The 7,440-nt window shown below is 52.0% G+C and overlaps 1 pseudogene; it reads left to right on the top strand.

The window, feature by feature from the left end:
• Positions 1 to 1,700: 1,700 nt before the first annotated feature.
• Positions 1,701 to 2,591, top strand: LOC118003859 (annotated as a pseudogene).
• Positions 2,592 to 7,440: the final 4,849 nt, after the last annotated feature.

Raw genomic sequence — 7,440 nt, 5'->3', positions numbered from 1 at the left:
AGGGTACGGGTTAGGGTACGGGTTAGGGTACGGGTTAGGGTTAGGGGTTAGTGGTTAGGGTTAGGGTTAGGGTAGAGGTTAGGGTACGGTTTAGGGTAGGGTTAGGGTTAGGGTACGGGTTAGTGTACGGGTTAGGGTTAGGGGTTAGGGGTTAGGGGTTAGGGTTAGGTTTAGGGTTAGTGTTAGGGTTAGGGTTAGGGTCTCCCTGTCCTCTGCTCTATAGAGACCATTCTCCTCCGGTAAGCAGATTGATCATTTCAGAACATAACCTTTGAGCCTCTCTGCGATCCGCTCCCCACCTGTCTGTCCTCTCCAGCCTCACCTCTCCCACTGCAGCCCCCCTCTGTGGGCCACCAAGCTGTGTGGTTGTCCCACATGTTCCTTGGGCCTGACTCCAATCCTTTACATTCTCTGTGCCCTCTGCCAGGAGCACTCTTCTCTCCCCTTGCATCATGTCTGGCTTGTTCCCCCATTGGCTGGGCCTCTACTTGCCCCCTGGTGATCTGACTCATGTCTGCTGGGTGTATGTGCTAGTCCCATATTTAAATGTAGTATCCACATTCCCTGTGTGAGCGATTTACTAACCTGCGAGGTATGGGGTAGGCACAGGGAAGTAGTCTTAGTGCCTGTGTAAAAAAGCCAGTCTCAGGGCGCCTGGGTGGCTCAGTCCTTAAGCGTCTGCCTTCGGCTCAGGTCGTGATCCCAGAGGCCTGGGACTATGTCCCATGTCAGGCTCCCTGCTCAGCGGGGAGCCTGCTTCTCCCTCTCCCCCTCCCCCTCCTTGTGTTCCCTCTCTAGCTGTCTCTTTCTCTGTCAAATAAATAAAATCTTAAAAAAAATCAGTCTCAGAGGGGCTCACCACACTTGCTGACAATGGGGGAGCTGCTGTCCCCACAGTGAGGGGCAGGTAGTCCCCTCAAAGGGGGACCAGCCATGTGAGGCAGTTGGACAAGACTTCCAATGTTTTGGGGCCAGGGAGATGTAGACCTGGACCCAGAAGCTCACACCCTTGGATTCAAGGCTGGGGCCTAAGCAAGCACCCTTTCTCCAGGGGTCATCTTTCCCCTTCCCTGCCCATGGGCTGAACCTGATTCCTGATCTGGGGAGTTCGAGGGTGACCCCTCCTAGGAATACCAGTGGTTTACTGATGGACCTTGTCAGCCAGAGGCCCAGTAGCCTTCGAGGGAGGACCCTATAGGGGGTGGAGACAGCTCTGTTGGGGACCAGCGACAGCCCACTCAAATTAAAGTGGGGGAGCTGCCCGGCCCTGCTGATTCTACCCAGTCTGTAGGACATAGAAACACGGGCTGTGCCCAAAGGTGCTCAACTCATGGCAGGTGGGGACAGAACCTGCAGGGGGGCAGCTAGGGGAGGTCACCTGCAGGGTTTGCCCAGGAGCTCAGCACAGAGGGAGTGTTCCTTGCTCCAGCATGTTGACTGTGTGGCTGCATGGGTTTCTAGCCTCCCAAGCCTCAGGCTCCCCTTTGTAAGATGGGGCACTGATGGACCCCATCTCTGGGAGCAGAAGGTAGGGAGGCCCTGCCGCCAGATTCACTCAGGACAGGTCAGGAGGTGGCTCTTGCTTAAAGCAGCCCAGGGCCTGTCCCCATGAAGAAGGTGCACTCGTCCATGACCCCCAGCTCTGGGGTCCTGCTGCCAGCCTCTGGCAGTGACCCTCTTCCTGCCCTGTCCCCTGCCCCTGTGGATACGGGGTCTTCCTGGAGCTGTTCCTGCAGAATCACTTCATGGTGGACACAGGTTCATCTACTATGTCTTCACCGACCAGCTGGTTGCTGTGTCCCGTGTGCCCCTCCAGGAGCACTGAAGGGTGGTGGTTCTTGAGGTCCGCGGTGCCCCACGCTGGCAGGATTTGTCCATGCAGCACATGGCGATGATGAGCCGCTTCTGTGAGGAGCCCTTCCTCCATGAGGTGGATGACATGGTGTGCGGGGATGTGGACATGAAGTTCTGTGACCACGTGGGCGTGGAGATCCTGTCCCCCCTCTTTGGCACCCTGCACCCTGGTTTCTACTGGGTGGCCCGTGAGGACTTAACCTATGAGCGCTGTTCCCAGTCCCAGGCCCACATCCCCAAGGACCAGGGTGACTTCTACTACATGGGGGCCTTTTTTGGGGGGTTGTGGCGGAGGTTCACTGACTGACCTCAGCCTGTCACCAGGTGATGGTGGTCAACTGGGCCAATGGGATCGAGGGCATGAGGTACGATAAGAGCGACCTGAACAGGTACCTGCTGGACCACAAGCCCACCAAGGTGCTGTCCCTGGAGGACCTGCGGGACCCACAGCTATTGGGCTGGCCCTGGAGGACCTGGGTGCAGCTGCTGGGCTGGCCCCGGGTCATGAAGAAGCTGAGATTTGGGCCGTGCCCAAGAATCACCAGGACACCCGGAACTCATGAGGGGCTGTCCCCGTCTCCAGCAGGGGGTGCTGACTTCAGCGGAGCCATCAGAGCAGGTTCCTACTTCTGTCCCCTCGAGGGACACTGTGGAGTCCAGTACTGTCTGCACGGGCACGTCCAGTGCCCCAGCCGCACCTGCTCACAGGAGGCCTGCCTGGGGATACAGCGTCCTCTCTTTGCGTTTACTACATTTTCTTCACTTCTGGGTCATTTGCAGCTGTGAACGGCCCCAGTTTTATGTCAGATGTTTTTCTGTGTCAATGCTGAGCAACCATTTTTAAAAAGAACAATTGAGGGAAAAGGTTTTCTCCCTGGTTCTAAACAGACACCGCCTGGTGGGGCTGGGAGCAGCCCTGTAGCAGCCGTGGAGCCAGAACGGGTCCTGGCTGGGTCTTCCCTCCCAGTCCTTCCACCTTGCCATGGCCATGGGGCTTCAGGGTCAGGGTTGCACCGAGCCACCTCTCAGAACCCCGGTGCCCTCACCGCCAGAGGCCTTGGCCGTGACCACTAGCTCAGCCTCCAGGAGCATGGCGCCCTCTGGGTTATTTCCATTTCCTGCCGTGGATTTATTTTTTATTTATTAATTTTATTTATTTTTTTAAATTTAAAGTCATTAGCCAACATATAGTACATCAGTAGATTTTGATGTAGTGTTCAGTGATTCATTAGTTGCCTATAACACCCAGTTCTCATCACAACACGTGCCCTCCTTAATACCCGTCACCCAGTTACCCCATCCCCCCACCCTCCTCCCTTCTGTAACCCTCAGTTTGTTTACTGGAGTCCAGAGTCTCTCATGGTTTGTCTCCCTCTCTAATTTCTTCCTGTTCAGTTTTCCCTCCCTTCCCCTGTATTCCTCTGTGCTATTCCTGACATTCCACATAGGAGTGAAACTATATGATAATTGTCTTTCTCTGATTTATTTATTTCACTTAGCATAATCCCCTCCCGTTCCATCTATGTCAATGTAAATGGTAGGTATTCATCCTTTCTGACAGCTGAGGAATAGTCCATTGTGCATATATACCACATCTTCTTTATCCATTCGTCTGTTGAAGGGCATCTCGGCTCCTTCCACAGTTTGTCTATTGTGGACATTGCTGCTATGAACATTGAGGGGCAGGTGCCCCTTCTTTTCACTACATCTGTATCTTTGGGGTAAATACCCAGTAGTGCAATTGCTGGTGGTAGGGTAGTTCTATTTGTAACGTCTTGAAGAAACTCCATACTGTTTTTCAGAGTGGCTGTACCAGCTTGCATTCCCACCAACAAGGTAAGAGGGTTCCCCTTTCTCCACATCCTCACCAGCATTTGTTGTTTCCTGCCTTGTTGATTTTTGCCATTCTGAGTGGTGAAAGGTGGTATCTCAATGTGGTATTATTTTCTTTTTCCCTGATGGCTAGTGATGTGGAACATTTTTTCATGTGTCTGTTAGCCATTTGTATGTCTTTGGAGAAGTGTCTGTTCATGTGTTCTGCCCATTTCTTGATTGGATTATTTGTTTTTTGGGTGTTGAGTTTGAGAAGTTCTTTATAGATCTTGGATGCCAGCCCTTTATCTGTAATGTCATTTGCAAATATCTTCTCCCATTCCATGGCTTGACTTTTAGTTTTGTTGACTGTTTCCTTTGCTGTGCAGAAGATTTTTATCTTGATGAAGTCCCAAAGGTTCATTTTTGCTTTTGTTACCCTTGCCTTTGGAGACGTGTCTAGCAAGAAGTTGCTGTGGCTGAGGTCGAAGAGGTTACTGCCCGTGTTCTTTTCTAGGATTTTGATGGATTCCTGTGTCACATTGAGGTCTTTCATCCAATTTGAGTTTACCTTTGTATATGGTGTAAGAGAATGGTCCAGTTTCATTCTTCTGCATGTGGCTGTCTAATTTTCCCAGCACCATTTATTGAAGAGACTGTCGTTTTTCCATTGGGTATTCTTTCCTGCTTTGTGGAAGATTAGTTGACCATAGAGTTGAGGGTCCATTTCTGGGGTCTCTATTCTGTTCCATTGATCTATGTGTCTGTTTTGTGCCAGTACCATACTGTCTTGATGATGACAGCTTTGTAATACAGCTTGAGGTCACCTGCTTTTGTTTTATTTTTATTATTTTATTGAATTTTAAATTAACGTATGATGTATTATTTGTTTCAGGGGTACAGGTCTTTGATTCATCGGTCTTATACAATTCACAGTGCTCACCATAGCACATACCCTCCCCAGTATCCATCACCCAGTCACCCCACGCCTCCCAACCCCCTCTACTCCAGCAACCCTCAGTTTGTTTCCTGAGATTAAGAGTCTCTTATGGTTTGTCTCTCTCTCTGGTTTCGTCTTGTTTCATTTTTGCCTCCCTTCGCCTATGATCCTCTGTCTTGTTCCACAAATTCCTCATATCACTGAGATCATAGGATAATTGTCTTTCTCTGAGTGACTTATTTTGTTTAACATAATACACTGTAGTTCCATCCACATCGTTGCAAATGGCAAGATTTCATTTTTTTGATAGGTGCATAATATTCTCTGTATATATATATACACACACCACATCTTCTTTATCCATTCATCTGTTGATGGACATTTAGACTCTTTCCATAGTTTGGCTATTGTGGACATTGCTGCTATAAACATTGGGGTGCACGTGCTCCTTCGGATCCCTACATTTGTATCTTTGGGATAAATATCCAGTGGTGCAATTGCTGGATCATATACTAGCTCTATTTTCAACTTTTTGAGGAACCTCCCTAGTGTTTTCCAGAGTGGCATCTGCCTTCGTTTTAAATGGCTATTTATGCTGGTGTTTGTGAAATGTGGGCACTCACTCAGTCTGGATGCATGTGCCGCTGGGATTCCTCAGTGCCCACAGATGGTTTGTGCACTCTCTCTGGACCATCGGCCTGCACTGTGTCTTAGCAAGCATTTAGTGATGCCACTGTGAGCTGAGACACCCAACAAGGCGCAGAGCATGAGAGCGAGAACTAAGATACAGGATCCCTGCTCTTGGGCCTTCCTGGGACTTTGGATGGACCCGTCCTCCTGACTCACTACTCTCCTATTGTGTAATAGACATACAACTGATACCATTAAGCACGTTTCAGGGTACAATTCATGTGGCAATAAGTATATTCACTCTTTTGCACCTGCCACCTCCATCCACTGCCACAACTTTGTCATCCTCCCAAACTGAACCTCTTCCCAGGAGACACTAACCCCCCATTTCCCCTCCCCAGCCCCGGCACCCAGCAGCTCCTTCCACCTCTATGAATCGGAGTGCTCTCTGTCCCTCACAAGTGTGGTCCTCCTGTATTGGTCCTTTAGGGACTGGCTTATTTCACATAGCCCAATGGCCTCAAGGTCTGTCCCTGTGAGCCTGGACCTGACCCACTTTCCCCCCAAAGGAGTGTCTCAGCCCTCTCCTGTCTAAGTCAAGCCTCCTCAGTCCCTTCTGCTCCCCTAACCTTCCTCCTCCGCCTAAAGATGATCCCAGCCAATCTGAAGCTTTGAAGACTTATTCAGTCCAGATGCCAGGCACATACCCCGGGGACCTCGGGCCTCACCTACCCCATCTGTCCACGTCAGGTCCCTGCCCACCCCCCACCAGCTGGCCACCTGCTCATCCCACAGGTGTCCCCATCTCAGGAGAGGGAAACACCAAGTCCAGACCCTTGGAGTCCTCTGTGACTTTTTGCTTTCTACCAACTCTCCCAGTAGTGAAGTGGCTATGTACTGAAGTGGACATTCATTGTCCAAAACATTAAAGGCATATGTGAGTCTCTGCTGCCTAGGCAATGGATAACAGTTGGGGCAGATAGAAACCGAACAGAATCACTGGAAGAAAGGCTGAGGAATGAGGAGCTTTAGGGAAGAAGGGCCTGGAAGCTCTGAGTGCCCGTACCTGACCTTCAGATGCCCCTCAGTGACTCCTGTGCCTCTGTTGTCTTCCTGGAACCCTGACCTGGCTGTTTTCAGACAGCTCATCCAGCGGTACCCTCAATTTCTGGGAGGGGGATTTGCTGGAATCTGCAGTGTGTCCTACTGCCCCACCGGGATCACTTTCTAAAGGCACATTGTCTGGGACCCAAGACTGTGGGTCTGTAGCCTGGAGGGATTCTGAGCAGAGCTGGTGGGATGGGAAGGCTGCAAGGCACAGAGGTAGGTTTCCAGAAAGCCAGCTGGGGTCCCCGGCATCCTACTGTTTTTGATTCAGAGCCCTGAGATCTTTAAAATGCCAGCAACGTTACAGCATGGGCCAGAAAAGCAAATTTCCCTGTGCACCCAACACCACCTAAACTATTGGCCATTTCTTGTCACTTGAGCTGAGTACAAAGGATTGGGAGTCAGGGCTTGAGGGGGGTCCTGGGTCAGACTTTGTGTTTGGGGGACAAAGGTCATCCAGACAAGCTTGTGCTGAGGCTGAGGAGGGGGTCTGTGTGGAGACCCCAGCTGCAGGCACTGCTGTCCAATGATGCCCCCTCAGCCCGACCCAGTGCACCTGCTGCTGGGGGAGCACCTGCCCCCTCCTCTCTGCCTGAGGGCTCTCTCCTGCACCAGCTGCCTCCTCTCCTGCCCGTCACTGCCAGCCCACAGCCTGGGAGGGTGGATACCCCGAGTTCCTCCAGCTGCTGGGGGAGCGCCTGCCCCCTCCTCTCTGCCTGAGGGCTCTCTCCTGCACCAGGTGCCTCCTCTCCTGGCAGCCACAGGCAGCCTACAGGCTGGGAGGGTGGATACCTGCACGACCTCCAGCCCTGGGGACAGAGCCAGTGAGGGTGGGATGTGGTCTCCCAGTAGGCCTGAGCGCCAGGTCCCCACGGTGTTCACTCTCCTCCTGCAGGCTCACTGTGCCATGTCCTCCCTCAGGCTTCCTAGGCTCAAGTCCTCCTCTGCTCGCTGACCATCCTTGGCCCAGGCTCCACACGTTGGGACTGGGAGCAGGTCATCTGGACCTTCTGGACTCTCGCTTCCGTTCCCGTGACACGGACACAGGTTGGCCTCACAGAATGCTTGGAGGAGACCCAGTGCAGGAAGATGCAGGC

The sequence above is a fragment of the Mirounga leonina genome, unplaced genomic scaffold (genome assembly GCF_011800145.1).
Source record: "Mirounga leonina isolate KUSES-001 unplaced genomic scaffold, KU_Mleo_1.0 Mir_91382, whole genome shotgun sequence".
Lineage (NCBI taxonomy): Eukaryota > Metazoa > Chordata > Mammalia > Carnivora > Phocidae > Mirounga > Mirounga leonina.
Note: the sequence above shows the minus strand (reverse complement) of the source record. Positions and strands in the feature narration are given on the sequence as shown.